General features: G+C 39.1%; 1 protein-coding gene across 1 annotated transcript in view; it reads left to right on the forward strand.

Annotated features, from left to right (window-relative positions):
- PLPPR1 (phospholipid phosphatase related 1) overlaps positions 1-17,487 on the forward strand; it is a 353,659-nt gene that overhangs the window by 60,451 nt on the left and 275,721 nt on the right. The window contains exons 3-5 of the mRNA XM_064490361.1: positions 4,429-4,515; positions 5,950-6,007; positions 7,661-7,753. The gene's annotated coding sequence lies outside the window, so the exon portion shown is untranslated. The remainder of the gene's footprint in view (positions 1-4,428; positions 4,516-5,949; positions 6,008-7,660; positions 7,754-17,487) is intronic.

Genomic DNA, 17,487 nt, shown 5'->3' on the forward strand with positions numbered 1-17,487 from the left:
GTAGTCTTGTGAATTGTCTTCTTTTAATGTGTTATCATTAATATTTCTATGTAAGATTCAGAGTTATTGGTAAGTAAATGTTAACAAGACACTCTTTTGAATGAGAAAGCTCATCTTCATGTATATTACAATAAGTGCATAATAGATTTTGTCTAATTAGTTGAACATGATGCATAGCAATAAGGCTTTGTGATGTCTTGTGTTTTAAATTCTACTCATAAGTAACATTGTTTTCTATTATGGGATTAAAATACCACCTATGACAAATAACTTTATAAGCCTGCTTTGTATGTGCTAGAAATGTCTACCTTAAAATTATTTTTGAAGCAACCACCTGAACTTTAATCTATCTGCCTATCTTGAGGAATATTGCTGTCAAAAACTATGACGAAGTACTCCAAAGTGTACATATTCATGACCATTGCTTCATGTCTATCTTCAGCATTCATGATTACATCCAACAGAGTGACAGAAACTCTGGGGGAGAGATCCAGGAAAGCAAAACATAAGCCATGCCAAGTACTTTTCCCATCTTTATCAGATATTAAAAACATCAGCCTGAGAGTGATTGATGTGCAGGAGGATATGATAAAAGTGCAAGGCTTTGAAGGCTGTCCCTGATATACTGAAAATCAGAAAACAAGAAGGCGACTTCAAAATTCATGTGCTTGTTCATCTGAACTTTGGCCCTGGCCACCTTGGATTAAGATTAACAGTAGAACCACCAAACTTTTCATGGTATAAATAAACATACCTGTGCACTAGAGATCAAATTGATGAGTAGAAAAATCTGCACACTCAGTTACTTTTAGGAGTGTGCTGGAGCAGCTTTTATGGGTTACTGAGAACCAATTGTGTGAGTCTCTTCCAAACTCTGTGTTCAGTGACATCACAATGGTAGTCTGAAACCAACCATGTTGGGAGCATTTATGTCATAGAAATAGGCAAATGCTGCAGTTAGGGCTTTTCACCTGAGAAAGATAGTTGTTAGACATTTAACAGCACACCACTATTATTAGGGTCCTTTTTATACTTTCTTTCCTGATGATTACGTGATTATGTTTAGTTTAATTGTATTAAACCTGCCAGCCTTCATTATAGGGACTGAGTCAGAAAATGATATTAGACTTGAATTTCCATAAATTTGCTTTTACACAAGAGTAGAAACCCATATCCAAGCAATGGTTTTGTATCTTCTTTTTCATAAGGAATTGTTAAGAGAAAAGGGAACCCTCCTACACTGCTGGTGGGAATGCAGTTTGGTGCAGCCACTGTGGAAAACAGTATGGAGATTCCTCAAAAGACTAGGAATAGACTTACCATGTGACCCAGGAATCCCACTCCTGGGCATATATCCAGGAGGAACCCTACTTCAAAATGACACCTGCACCCCAATGTTCATAGCAGCACTATTTACAATAGCCAAGACATGGAAACAGCCTAAATGTCCATCAACAGATGACTGGATAAAGAAGATGTGGTATATTTATACAATGGAATACTACTCAGCCATAAAAATGACAACATAATGCCATTTGCAGCAAACAGGATGCTCCTGGAGAATGTTATTCTAAGTGAAGTAAGCCAGAAAGAGAAAGAAAAATACCATATGAGATCACTCATATGTGGAATAAAAAAAAAGTGTTAATACAAAACAGAAATAGACTCATAGACATGGAATACAAACTTGTGGTTGCCAAGGGGGCGGAGGGTGGGAAGGGATAGACAGGATTTCAAAATTGTAGAATAGATAAACGAGATTATACTGTATAGCACAGGGAAATATACACAAGATCTTATGGTAGCTCACAGAGGAAAAAAAATGTGACAATGAATATATATATGTTCATGTATAACTGAAAAATTGTGCTCTACACTGGAATTTGACACAACATTGTAAAATGATTATAAATCAATAAAAAATGTTTAAAAAAAAACAAAAAACAAACATAAGGAATTGTTGGTTGTGGCCAAGAACTACAAAAAGGCAACAACTATAAGCTAGGTCCTCCTTGATTTTTTTTAAATCAACCTTTCCAAACTAAAAGATGCACTTCTATTTCAGTTTTTTTAAGTTTTAATATCAATTAGACATAGAGTGGACTTAATTTCATATGCCCTTGCGTGTGTTTTATAGATGAGTGTTCCTGTCTTACGGTCCTGCTTCCATTTCTGCTCCATCACCTAGAGCATGGGGGCAGGTTGTCTCAGAGGAGCACTTTGAGTAGGAAGGAAGCAAGGGTTCCACAGAACTGCTGGTTTTGGCCCTGCTGGCCCCTCCATTTCTCTTGATCACCTCGATACTTCTTTCTTCCTCAGTCTTTCCAGTCCCCTTTCATCATGATATAGTTGATTGTTTATTGTACTTATTAGGTTGCATTTATACCTCTGACATTAATTTAAAAAAAGAAACATTCGATGGGAAAGATGACTGTACAGTTATGTCGGTGACCTGGGTGAGAAACAGTTTGTCTTTAAATGGGTATTTTAAAAATACATGTTCAATATTTATTTGAGAAGAGGGAATGCCAGCACCTGTTAAGAATCCTTCGTTGTTTCAACATGAAAACACTATCCCTGTCTGTTCTGCGGGACCAGTTTACGTGTAGTTGGCTGTGAAGGGATCTAAGTACATAGAGCTGAGTTAACTGGCACTGTATCTTCAAGTTAATGCAAGTAATTTTTTAATGTTATTTAGAGAAGTATTTCTCAACTTCTCATGTGTATATCTATCACCTGGGAATCTTGTTAAAAGCAAATTCAGCGAATTCTGATTCCGTCAGTCTAAGGCGGGGTGTGAGATTCTGCGTTCCAACAACTTCCCACGTAATGCTGACGTTGCTGGTCCAGGGACCACACTTTTGTGGGGAGTGGGGCATGAAGGGCATGTCACACCCCCTTTATTCTGGCTCAGATGCGGAAGGGTCAGTATTTCTATATGAAAAACAGGGGCAAGGGGAATGAGCTAGTTTTCTCTCTTTTTTTTTTAATTGAAATATAGTCAGTTTATAATGTGTCAATTTCTGGTGTACAGCATGATGTTTCAGTCATACATATACATACATGTATTCCTTGTCATATTCTAGTTTTCTTTTTTTAAACTAGTTTTATTTATTTATTTTGACTTATGAATCTTTGAAACATTTTTGGCAGGAAGTGGGTGAGTGGTTTACTGGCCCCTCCAATTAAAGAAATTCCCTGCTTATTTTAGATACCTTGCCAAAAACAGAAGTTTGTACTCTTAGGAGAGAATTATATGATTCTGTGATTTTAGAATTTACATTTCAAAGTTCCTGCTTAGAACATGAGATAGGAAAGCTCTTATAGACCTGTACTTATGACTGTTTTAAAAATAATAAGATTTTGATCTACTCAGTAGGAATCTTTGTAAAAATAATTCTTTTAAAAGAAATAATAAAGGGCACTGAAACTTAAAAATATGAAACATAAAGCTAATGTGATGATTTCAAGTGAACACCTAGTCACCTAAATGGTGATATTTCTGTAAGAATTGTTTTCATGATAACCATGTAAAGTTACATCATCATGTACTAGGGCATTCTGATTTATGACTATGGGGATATGAAGTTGCCGTGCATCAAGCAGATTCCACCCCACATGAAGCTTTCAAGTCTACAAGTGTAAGCAAACTACAAGCTGCCTCTGATGTGTTCTTGCCAGGCCCATATTAGATGCTCAATAAATATTTGTGGAATGTATTGAATCCAAAGGAAACTCACATGGGTAACTTGCATATCAGCCTGCACAGTGTAAACAATGCCTGCCACAGCATGTGCTTCAGAAATGATTCCTCCCATACTAACCTCTCCATCCCTGGAATATGAGCACTGCTCCTTTGTTGGGTTTTGTGATTTGTTGCCACCTGTGTCCACAGAGGTCCCATCAACCACTTCAGCCAGCATTGAGTTTTTGTCTTCCAGACACCCACAGCACCTAATCCTACTTCATATTTCTGCCATTTGCATTTTGAGAAGATTGCATCTCCAAAAACATTGTGAAATTCTTCAGACACAATGTCATATTATTCTTGTGGATTCCATTGTACTTACCACAGAGCAGGTATTCAATAAAAAAAAATTATTAAATTGATTTCCTGCTTTGATGAGTGAATGCTGATGACTCTTTATTAAATATCTCTGTCACATATTTCAAGCAAGGCTCAACCCTTCCAGACTCAGCCAAACAAAATCTGTAATTGCTGTAAGAAATTTTATTATAACTCAGCCTTTGAAACATCCACAGGATAAGATATCTCTTGATAAAAAAAAAAAAAAGTCTTAGATATGTTTCTCCAGGGCTCCACTGGGCATGATTGTCCCCGTGTTTCCCCAGGATACAGTTTTGGATAGCTTTTGTTATAGTCCCATCAGGTACTGCTGGTTGATGTTTTTTCTGTGTTTTCTTAAGGGTCAACTGAGCATGATTTTGGTATAATTATTTCAACCAATCAGTACTCTGAGAAGAGCAACCCAGCTGAATCATGGGAAGACATAAGTAAGTTTTTTATTGTATATATATATATATATTTATTTATTTTTCCTAATTGAAGTATACTCAATTTACAATGTGTCAATTTCTGATGTATGGCATAATGCTTCAGTCAAAAGCATATAATAGCTGATATTCCTCAAAGCTTAATCTAAATCACATCCTATTCTAGGTGCTTCAGTGAAAGAGTTTATTTTATCTTTGCAGCAGCACTATGAGTTAAGTAATATATTACTTCCAGATATAGTGATAGACCAAGGCTTAGAGAATTACAGTCACTTTCCTATTGTCGTGGGGCCAGGAAATGCAGAGCAGCAACTTGGACTCAGGCTGTCTCTCAAACTGTGCTGTCCAATACAATAGCCACTAGCCACCAGTGACTATTTAAATGGGTTGAAATTAAATAAAGTTAAAAATTCAGTTTCTCAGCCACACCAACCGCATTGCAAATGCTCAATAGCCACATTTGACTGATGGCTCCCATATTGGACTAAGCTGATGATAGAACATTTCCATCATTGCAGAAGTTCCATTGGACAGCACTGCTCTAATGCCTGTCCCTGCTGGTGGCCTACTGGCTGTGCTGTTTCTTCAGGACCTTACTACGAAAGGGCCTGGGAGTCAGAGAGGTTAACTTTTGTACAGATTTGTGTGTGTGTGTGTGTGTGTGTGTGTGTGTGAATATGAATGAAGAACTGAGTTGCAGGGTGGGTGAGGAAAGGAAGACTTCTGCTTCCCCTGGGACCTAGGTTGGGGGCTTCAACAGGGACTAAGTTCCCCCTGGAATAGCCCATGGAACAGCTGCAGTGGAAGAAGATCTCCTCGTCTCCCCACCAGAGAGTCAGGGAGTTTAGGGAGGCACTTTAAAGTCTAAGTGGCCAGCCTGGAGAGAGGAAGGAAAAGAGAGGAAGTCTGTACATGAGCAGCCAGCAGTAACCATCCGTCCCCATCTGGGCTGTGGCTGGTTTTGGGCCCACCCTCCTGGAGAAGCCAGATTTTACCCAGGCCCCTGGAAAGGCACTGGCGAAGTATGCAAGCCGAGCACATGCCTTGACAGCCTCTGACTGACTGGCTACTAAGGGACCACTGGGGCTTGGATGGCCTGACCACCACATAGCCACTATCTGAATTCCTGACAGACTCTTAGGACTGGTATTCTGATTGCTTTACACATGCTGACTGGCATCTCAGTACAGAATGACCACCTCAGACATCATGACCTCTCCAGATATGCATGAAAATGAAAACAGTGACAACTATGGCTTATACTTAATACACCCCCGGGACTATGTCCAGCTATTTTGAGTAGTAAGCATAAGCTGTGGTTATTATTGTTTATTTATATTGTATTTTATATGTATTCTTTGAATTTTCACAATTCTATGAGGTATGGATGTATGTATCTATTATTACTATTATTATCATTCTTACTATATACAGGAGGAAGCATAGAGGCACAGTGACTTGATAACACAGCTACAAAGTGGCCGCATGGCAGGTGAGCTGGGTCAGCCTGGGCCCTTAGTCCACATTCTTAACCCCTGCACTGAGCTGCTTGTTGGCCCAGCATGGATGCCACTCCACACTGCGATTCTCTGTGTTTCTTCATCTGTATAAACGTTCAGCTGGGTGTTCAGTGTGGCATGGTATTCATGCGATTACTCCAGCTACAGACAGGCATCCACAGAGCTTGGAGAAACTGCTTATTTTGATTTATAAATACCAACAATGGTGACAAGCATGTAGTAATTGGCAGAATTTTCATCCTTTTTCACATCAGACTTAGAAGTTCTGCTCTTGCCAGTGGTAAATACTTTGTACTTATTTTGAATTTTGGACAGTGCTTTAAATAAGTATTTATAAATGTGTATATTTTTGACTTTGTCTGAGGGACAGGAGTTTGATTTCAAATGTTTATCCCCTCTGATAGCTCTTTTTAGTCACCCACAAATGGGTGCTACTTTCTCAACAGCATAGTCAAGTTTAGGAAGAATTATTGGAGAATAATAAAAGTAGTAATTAAAAAAATAAAGGGCAATCATCAATATTCCAATAATTGTTATTAATGCAGGCCTTGTCAGTATTGCTAATATAAAACACAAAAGGCTGATTTTTAGAAAATTGGTACCTATAGTATTAAGAACATAAACACTGGAAAAACTAAAACAAAAACCCAGAATCTGTGCACCAGCCTTCTTTAGATTGGTCGAGGCAGCTGAAGTTAATTCTACTAATAAGTAACACTTGTCAGCAAAGTGTTGAAGACTAAAGATTTTGGAAAATGATTAAAAATTGAAGAATGTCCTCTGAGCGTATGGTAGAGGTGTGGCATCAAATTCAATGCCAAACACAAATCTGTCAAGTAGGGGCAATGTTTTACCTCTGAGGTGGTTGGGAAGCTTAGATCAACACCAAGATGCCACATTGGGGGTTTTTGAGTTGTTTCATCAACCTAAGTGGGAGGCTAAAACTAAACTGGGATTTTGTGATTAAATCAGTTTGTTTGTTTTGATGAATTTATAATTACTGAACCCTGTTAGAAAAATGAATTTGTGAAATACACAATTGATCTAATATACAGTTGGGAAAATGGTTTACTCTTATGTCCTACTTAGTTTTTTACTCATATTCTCAACTATTGGTCTACAGCTTCATCATGTTCGTGGTGGCTGCAGGGCTGGGGTGTAAGTCCCAAGGGAGAGGCCAGGAGGTGTAGAGTTGGGGCAACTGGCTATAGCCTGGAAGTCTGAAGGAGACTGGACTTCTCTTTCTACTCCAGAGGTTTACAACAGCAGACTGATGGATGAAACTGGATTTCCAGACTAACAGAGAACACTTCCCTGTTTGGTCTCCTCCAAAGAACTTGTTTCCTCCTAACCATTTGTAGTTTTGCATTTGACTGTCCCAAGTTGGAAAATCTAATGAAAAAAATTGGAGAGAAATACATGTTGCATCATTCCTCCATGACTCCGATTCTTAACACTACCTGTTTTCCCCAAAGAAACACTCGGATATTCTAAATGGATAAATGGGTTGAGATAGGTTTTGGCAATATGTCTTCATGCTTGTATCTCTTCTGGGTTAATGTGTTATGGGAGAAAATATGGCTTCTTTTAACATGTGGCTCAGTGGGGATGTGTTTTAATTTTAGGATCTTTGCATATCTGTCTGAAAATCTCTAATGTTGAAGGCCATTGCTTGGGCTGAAGGTGACTGGAGTGCCAGAACACACCAAAATCTGAAGGTAGCTCATTCACTAATTTATTTATTCATTTAATACACATGTATTAAGTGCTCATTCTGTGCCAAACACTGTTATAGGCAAACTATTAAAAGAAGGAGCCTAGTTAAAAGGGCTCTCTATGTAAAGGTGACTTCATTGTCGAGGAATTGTTAGCCTCATGGGCTGTCCACCTCAGTGATCTTCATAACTGGACCCCAGACTTCCTGTCCAGGATTTGACAAGTCCTAGGTGTGATTCATTATCTTTAAGGGTGCTTGAAGACCATGGTTATGAACTACCAGATTATTTCTTCCTCAAAGTTTTATACATTTCCCCTTGGCTTATCATTATTAAATTTCTTGAACAATGTTTTCAGACAAGACAAAGTACCTTAGAATTTTAACCAAGTCCAACATTAGCACTTTATATATATGTTTATTTATTATATGATATATAATACTTATATATAAATATAACATATATTTATACATATAAATATAACTTTAATGACATAGGACAGTATTTAAAATAATCTAACAAACACGTCTAGACCCCTTACTTGTAGCTTTACTGAAAAGTCTCAGATATCCAATTTCAATTAAGGCTGGAGGCTGTCTTGAGAAATAGATCTGAAGGCCCAGATCAGTAGTTTAGGAAGAATATACAGCTTTCTTCACATAATAATAGTAATTAGGAGAGATAACATGTATTGAGTATGTGCTAAGTGCCATATATAAATTATGACCTTGCCAATCTTTCAAGTATGGAGAGGAAAAAAAGAGATATTCTTTAAGGAAAAAAGAAGTCACTCTAGAAACCAGGAAGCTTTGCTTGTTTGTCTTTCTGTGTGTAGATTTGTTTGATGGTTACACATAGATCTATTGGAGCAATGTTGTGTTTGGACAAACACCAGCCAAAATATCTCAAGATACAGAACTAAATACAGCTCTGCTTCTACTGATCAGGAATTGAAAAAAGCTGCATTTCTTTATTCTCAGTCATTTGTTGTTGTTGCTGGTTTTCTTTTTAAACTATGAGAACAAAAGGAGAATCCCAAACAAAGATTATTGGGTTCAGCTATCAAATCCCGAAGAGCTTGTGAAAACAAGAATACCTAGATTCAGCTATAACTGCTAATAAGGAATATAAAACAAGAACTAGTGGGGCTCCCACGAGGACTTCTTGGGGAGTATATCAAGATTTTGTGCATGCTCAAGTCCTTGTGCCTGTAGGCTGAGGATTAGAAATGTCTGTTTGTTCAGTGGTATCAGCAAGGTATTCCTTAAGAGTATGCTGCTAATATGAAGGCAGCTGTGAAAAAAAAAAATCACATCAAGATGAAAATGCTGATGATTGCTGAAATAAGTAATATGTGTGTAGTGTATCTTATCTTAACAGACAAATCTAAGTGTTTGACTTAAATAATTGCAAGACTTTCTAACTCTTTTGATTTGAGGAAAGGAAAAATTAAGTATCAGGTGATCCTTGTCACAGAGGAGGGATACACACAGCTGGGGTAAAATATAGACACAAAGAACTTTCAGACTTTGGTTTCCAAAAACATAAAATTTTAAGTATCTGTAGAGAACTCTAGGCATAGAAAAAAAAATCTGAGAGTTTGAGGGGAGGTATCTTCCTCTGTCTCTCAAACCAGGCTAGAAAATGTTTCCTTAGAAGTGTTGGAGGTGTGGGGGAGTAATGGAGAAGAAATGAAAGGGTGGAGATTTGGAGGATTTGCAGAGTGGTCTTGTATCCCGCTCGCAAGGCATAGTCCTGATGCTGAGCCAATCAGTGGTTCCATCTCCTTGGACACTTGCTTCTGGAATGACAAGTCTCAAGACTCCTGTGAGTAATTTTGGAACAAAGGCTTATTCCCTCCCTTTGGAGAGTGTGATGAACCATTTTTTGTCAGCATGAGGGAAGCTGCCTTCAACACAAAGCTGACTCACAAATGAGAGAAAAAGCAAGGCAAGTTCAGCAAATGATTGGAGTCCTGATTGACATCAGGAACTGCTGTGTTCAATTGCATGTGAAGTCCACTCTATATTAAAACTTTCCATCTACGTAATATAACACATCTCCTTTATTATTAATTAAACCACCTGAATTAGGTATTCTGTTACTTGGAATCAATGGTATCTAACCTGATAAGACAAATAATATTCTTAATGTACTTTCTGTATGTGTCCAAAGCTTTAGACATAAACTCAATCTCCCCACCACACTGGGAAGTGAACATCATTACCTCCATTTTACAAATCAGGAAGCCAAGACTCAGAATTGTTGCACAAAGTGGCAGAGCAGGGATTTGGATCTGGAACCATCGAGACCCAAAGCCTGGACCCTTTCCTCTTCTGTCATATCATATCCCAATCACAGAGTCCCAGATCACTGGCAGATGTTTCATTAATGTGTGTGATCAGTGTGTTACATGCCTTCTGCTGATTTCTCTCAGGACCTGCTCCCAACAACCAATGTTTCTGAGGTATAGACCACACAAAAGCACTTTTTTTTTTTTACTACTGAACTCCCTGATAGGATTCAGAAAATACAAATCAAAGTTATAATAACAGATTAGAATCTATTCTGAAATAGACTCAAGTATTTTAGGAGCAGAATTGAATGCGCTTCTTCTAAAGCCTGCCTGAAATGGCAACATGAAGTAGCAGAAAGCATGGGGGTTTGAAATTATATAGATCTGGGTAAAAATTACAGCTTTGGGACATATGGGTTTACAGGATGGCAGATTAGATGTGATTAATGGATTTGCTATCAAAATCCCATTGAAAATCCAAAAGAAAATGAAAAAAATTGCAAAATTCACAATGGCAATGACAGTTAAATAAGAGACTATAGTTTAAAATCTGGCCTGCCTTTTCCTCGATGGCATCAGTGAAGGGTGAAGGGTTGAGAAGCACTTTCCTAGCTGATACACCATGTACTCTACCTAAAATAGTCTCTCCAGACGGTATTGAAAAACTCTAATTGATCCCCTCTCTATACACAAACTCCAGGAAAATGAAGGGTCACACAGTCATAAAAACTCAGAGCTATTATACAGTTATGCATAAAATGTCTTCTAAGCCAGACTAAGCCAAATCATCTATTTCCCACTCTGACAGTGTCCCAGTCTGTTAACCCTCTGAATGGTGAGTCCTTTTCTCTAATCCATGTAGTGTGTACAACTCCAAAGGCAACAGTAGTGCAGGAGGGAGAGAAGCCTGGAGAAAACTGCACTGTATGATGAGCTGAGACAAATCTCTTGTGTGGATTTTTTCAGCCAAAGAAATGAAAACAGAGATGTAGAAGAGTAGTGAGTACAAAGGGCTGAGAGAAGCTGCCAGATTGAGAAAGGGAATATTGAGGAACTTCAGCCCAGTGGAACATCACTAGATGAATATCGTCTAGGAATCATACGTGAAGCTGTGGGCTCTGTTTAGACGTGTGGAGGAAAGTGCAGAATCTGAACATGTAGACCTCAGGGAGTAGTGACAATTCAACAAAGGCATCTCACGACAGTCATTGAACTCCAATTGAAAGATGAGTAAACAGAAAAACAAAACACACAACCCAAGCACAGGAGGCAATTAAAAAAATATTGACAAGGGGAGGATACTCAGTAGATGTGAGTGTGGTGAGATAACATTTTGAGATACTAACCTATTTTTTTCCCCTGATGCTTCACTCTTCCCTGTGCCTCCCACCCGTACCCTATTCAAGAATCTGGAAGTTCTATGCTCTTTGCTCAGGGAGGAGATGGGATAGGACAGAAAACAGAAGCAAAGGACTGTTGCGACTTTGTTTCCAAAAGCATAGGCTCTTAGGTGACTGGAGAAGATTTTAGGCATGACCAAAATGTTAGGGTTAAAGAGATAGAGGTCTACCTTTCCAGCCTGGCTAGAGGAAGGGGGATGGATTATTTCAGGGAGATAGACCCTGTATTCTGCTTTCTGGAGGAAATCTAGGGTTCAGAGAGGAAGTAGATGTGGTGAGTTTTGAGAGAATGGGTCTTGGCCAGTTTGGTAGAGATTTTGATATCCTCACATGATAAGGAAAGATTAGAATACATTTTGTGCCCATAAAATGAAAGGAAATAGGAGAGAGAGCTGTCAGACCAAAGAGGGCAGGCAGAGAGAAGCTCGTGATATTTTAGTGGTGATCTGTGCAGAGTAATGATGGAGAACCAGTAGAGGTAATAGCTACCTCAGGAGAAATCTGCATGGACATAAGATATTGAAGACCAGATTAGGGTCCCATCCCTTTCATTAAATGCCAAGGCACTGGGTTAAGTTACTTACACACAACTCTAAAGCAAGGGGAGGGAATCCCAAATTATCTGAGATTAAGTTTCAGCCATCTTGATGGAATGGGAAATAGACATTAGGTCAAGTTACTAATAGTTATTATAAAGTTGTATTTATTTGCACATCTGGGATGTAAACTGAGATACATATTGACTACATTGGCTATAATTATTATTACTTTCATATCACAGCCTTCACCTGAGTCCATTCTTTGCTCAATAAAGGCAATCTTTCAAAATAAACTAAATAAAAAATTTTATTGATAATATTATGCCACTTGTTGAGGTAACTGGAGATTCCAACATAGGTTATATCTGATACATAAGAAAGACTTCAGACTTAATCTAGAGACTTAGTTCAGGTGGTTCAACAGTTTGGTAAAAGGACCCACGAGTCAGAAAAATGTAAGTGCAAACTTGACTGCATCCATTTCTCCTGTGAGTCAAGTACGTATACCCAGTGGTATAAAATCGGAACTCCTGTTAATGAAATACACTTGCAGGCTAGTTCCCTGACCGTGAGGCTAAACGAGACCAGTAGAAAGCTCATTTATATGAGTGAAAACCACCTCTAAAAGAAGCTAGCTTTTAAGCTGCCTTTAGATCAAAGTGGGTATTTGGAGAGAAGCTGCTTACAGGTCCATAGAACACTTTGATGTTGGTCGTTTTCTCCTTGAGACTGGAGAGAGGGCTCGCCAGCCTCTGAAACCCCATCCGGGCATCTCTATTGTTTAACTTGCAGGTAAAATTTTCGACTAAACTTGTGAGACTAATAATTCAAATGGGGACGTTGACATTTTATTACTGTCTTCCAAAAGTAAAAGACAGAGGAATCAATTTTCTGCCACTATTTCCAAATTACAGAAATATATATATATATATATATAAAATCTGTTTCTGATTTTTATTCCACTGTGCTTTTAAAAGCTTTGGAAGAACTGTGTGCTGATCTTTGAAGCTGTCTGTATGAAATATCCTGTTGTATACTCTGGGTAGCTCTTCTGTCCTATTTTTCTTTATAAATCGTCGCTAATATTTCACTTGGAAATGTTTCATTCAGTGGCCTTTTTTTCATTCTGTAGTTCTAAGTGCTTCCTATGTACTAAGCACTGTGTTTTATGCTGACTTTGTGGAAATAACTAAGACAGTCTTTTCCTCCCTCAAGGAGCTCAGAAGTTCATCAGTACAATTCCATGATATAAGGATTTTGATAAGGACTTGGTGTCAGCACACATTGGGTATGGAGTGTCTAAATGGGAAAATCTCAAACCATCAGCATTGGTGAGGCTATGTCGTGGCAGGCAGATCATGGGAAAAGCCAGGCTCAGCTGCCTTCACCATGAGACATCCATTTGTAACTCTGATGTCCTACCAGAGAGTTACTCTCTTCTCCAAAGGGACTACCTTCCTCACCTCTCCCATCCCACCAGGGCTGGTAAAAATGTGTGCAGTATGCCCAGGGGCAGAATTCAGGACTCAGAGGTCCTAGCATGAGAGAAGAAAGGCAGAGTCCCAGATGGTGCCAGGCAGACAGAGTGAGAGAAATCATTCCCAGAATCAGGGAAGTCACTGGACATGCAACAGAGCAGGAGAAACCACCGAGAAATTACTGGTGTTCTGTTTTTCACTGCTGTGGCCTCATCAGCAAGACTTGAAAGTCATGTGGATTACCCACTTAAGAGGTTGATGAAGGCATACCACACCTAAGACTCTGGCTCTCCTGACTTCCAGAAAAGGCAAAAAAGCTTTTAGGTAGTCCTACATCCTGCTGGCAACATCAAGATATTTCTGGTGATCATCAGGGGCTGTTATGGGAAACCAAGAGGTAAGGACAAACCTCTTGTGTTTCAGACTAGTGGTACCATGTGGCCACGAGGAGCAGCATCAAATAACCACAAACCACAGAGGCAGAGAACCCTCTCCAGCTGGAAGGCCCAGGGGTCTTCCTTCAGGCTCAGTTAAGTCCCCCAAAGGCAGAGTGAGAACGAGGAGAGAGTCCCTGAGTGGAGGATGTTGTACTTTTCATCAGTCATGACATGTGGCTCTCTGAGTTGGTTGTAAATCGGACTTTCTCAGCCTTGGAACTGTTGACATTTGGGGTCAGATAGTTACTTGTTGTGGACACTGTTCTGTGCGTTAGAGGGCATTGAATATCTCTGACTTTAACCCATGGGATGCGAGTAGCACCCCCGCCCCATACCAGTGTGATAACCAAAATTGTCTCCCAACAATGCCAAATGTTTTTGGGGTTCTCCAGCTGAGAATCACTAAATAAATATGATAAAATTGGAAAAAGAGAAAAAAGACATTATTTGAACTTAAGCCTTGGAAAACAGTCCAGACCCATTACACCTGGGTTACAAGTAACGCACGGCAGGAGTTTTATAGGGGGACACTAACATCCTGTAGGGGGGAAGCCAGGCTGCAGGGGTTACAGAGGGATCAAAAGGAAACTCAGGGGTTTAATGATGAAGCGGCTTTGTCTTGGAAAGGAGGGAGGATTTCAGTCTCCACTTACCTGTCTGAATGCTCCTGAACACCTGAGCATTTGGTGGGTTCATGGCAATGCATACAGCAGGAAAAGCTGGCTGTTGGGACCGTGAACAGCTGTACTTGACTGCAAAGGCTCCTTGGGAACTGTGGGATTCCTGTGGGGTAGAGGACTGTGGAGAGCAGAGGGGCAAAGCAGAAAGAGGCAACTTTGGTAATTCTAGACCCCTGTGGGTTTTTTGGTGGAGTACAGTGGACTATCAACTCTGCTGGAGACATATGTGCTTTTGCAATATAACTAAATGGTTTTTCTCAAATTTCTGCAGCTTTCATTTGCGTATTTATGAAACAGACTACCTGCTAGTTAAACGTGTTGCGGGGTTCTTTTTCTGCCTGGGGGTGATTTTATTCTTAGGGGAAAAGGATGCTATTTCTTTCTGTAAGTCTCAAATATTACATGCATCAGAGAACTCAAGGAAAAAGCTTTTATTCTCTTGAGACAAACACAAATAACTCCAGTTTCTTCTACTTCTTGTTTAAAGCTACCTCATAAAGTGCTATCACAAACATGCTCCAAGGATGAATTGTTTAGTGTGCTATAAAGATTGTGTGCAAATACACACACATATTGCATTTATATGCCACATGTAGTTATACTGTATTCTCTAAGAGCACTTTAGAGGACTCAATATAGATTTTATTCAGTGGAAAATAATAAATACAGAAGAATAAAAAAACCACATGTTATAATATAAATAAATGATGGATATAAAAATTTCAAAATTTTCTACTAAAAGACTGAAATCTAGACATTTGGTAATGAAATACTGATTTCCTACTCGTGCTGTTTTCCATCTTTAAACCAGATGGTAGTTCTCAAAATTCAGGTTATAAAGGCATAGCACAACTTGCATTTTTTCCTTTTTATGTTTAATGGTAAACTTCACATTGGCAGAGAAGGCCTCCTTGTGGTAGAGACATCTCATTCAGTACACGTGACCTGGTGACCATATTCCCTTACACAAAGGGATTAGGTCGCCTAGTTCCATCTCCACTTCAAATACCTTTTGTTAGAAGTCTGCCTCCCAAGTGGGCATCATTTTTTTTTTCCCTTCATATTTTCTACATTGTCTTCCTTTTGAAAGTCCTTCATTTGGGAGTTAGGATTCCATCAATAACCCCATGGTGATGGGGGCTGGGTAGGAGAGAGCCAGGAGAGTCTGATGGCTTACGTGACCCAAACCGATCAAACAACTTCAAAACTAAAATGCTGCTTTACACATTCAGAATCAAACTTCACATGGCTACCAAAAATGTGCCGTTAAGTCCAGGCATTGTCTTATTTTCCCTGCTTTATCTCTAGCCCCTAGCAGAGTATCTGGCAGATAGTAGACCTTGGCTACATAGTTCTTGAATAAATAGGTGAGGGATAATTCTGCTGCCTCAAAGAAACAAACAATTTCAAAGAAACAGACATATTCAGGTTAGTCTAGGTGGCTGATTTGTCAATTTTGTTCACATTCCAAAGCAAATAATCCATTGTTTGGCCAAAAAGAAAAACATACTGACACACAGCCAAATGAGAGCAATACACAGGTATTCAAAGCTAATGGACATAATGTAGATGTGTGGATGGTTGGGTAGCAGAATCTCTCACTGTGTTTAGAAGCAGGGCTGATCCGACTGATGTCTAGAATTCAAGGTGCCCAAGGGAGTCAGTCATTCTTCCGGAGGTCAAAAGGATCTTTGTCGTCACAGGTTTAGGAATACGTGGTTATGTTGTAGCCTGGCAAGGCAGAAGATGAAACAGTGAAAAGATTGCTATATGTATGTGTAATGACCAGGGGTTTGACCTCATTTCAGCTGCTAAACTCCTGCTACTATCCCCTCTGCCGTTGGTGCGAACTAAGAGAGAATCTAATATTTCACAATCATAAAACCTCTTACTGGGTACAGAGTCTCCATGTTGAAAGGCATTTTTTTTTTTTTTTGTAAAGACAAAAACATAACTATCTGAATTGTAGCAGGCTTGAGGATGTACATAGTCAGTATAGAATTTACAGCCTGGAGTACCTATCATGGGCATGGTCACAAAAATAAATAAACCTCCCAAATCAATTTTTACATGAGCCAATGATTTAACATCCTTTCAATCATTCTCAAAGCTGTAGGATAAATAATATGAAGGCCTGCTCCTTCAGTGGACTATTTAGTGTCTTTTATTTTAGGAGAAAAATAATAATCTAACCACAACAAAAGTGTAATAACAAAGCATTGTCCAACCTGAGTTGTGAAATACATACCCCAATTATCTACTTCATTTGTCAGTGAACATTTGAAATAGCCTTACAAATGATTGGCAGTATTCCATGATATAGAGAAGCTACTGGCCAGCATTAAATTTGTGGACTAAATTTTGATTCAATAACTAGTTCAAATGCCTGCTTTGAGGTAACCCTGGGGCTCTCAAGTTGGCCAAGACAGATCATGTATAATGTACTTGTTAGAGAGCTAACTTGGGTGTGCAGCTTTGTGGGGAGTCCCTCTGCCTGTCAGGCCCAGCTCAGCGGCCCCTCTGAGTCTGTTTGGAGATTCTTGAAGTCTCTTGTAAACCGTAACTAAAGTGAGGTCAGTGGTGGAACTGAGGCAATATAGCCCATGGCATTGCATCAGAGCCCCTAGGGCTATGAGGAACCTTTGTGACTTGACAAGTTTCAAATGGTAATGAGTGTGGTTATTGAATAGTCTGTCTAGCTTACTCCCACTTTATCCCGGATCTACCACACTGCCTAGCTTATAGTTGCTGTGTGTATTTGTAACATGTATTTGTTGAGTAAATGAATTCAGAGCTAAGCAAGTTGGTAGCAAGGAACAAGCAGAGAAGAAGAAAAACATCATCCTCTGCCCCAGTAAGTTTGTTAAATATTCAATAAATGTAACAAGTTTCTTTTTCACTCCGGAG

Source organism: Camelus dromedarius, chromosome 10 (genome assembly GCF_036321535.1).
Source record: "Camelus dromedarius isolate mCamDro1 chromosome 10, mCamDro1.pat, whole genome shotgun sequence".
Classification (NCBI taxonomy): domain Eukaryota; kingdom Metazoa; phylum Chordata; class Mammalia; order Artiodactyla; family Camelidae; genus Camelus; species Camelus dromedarius.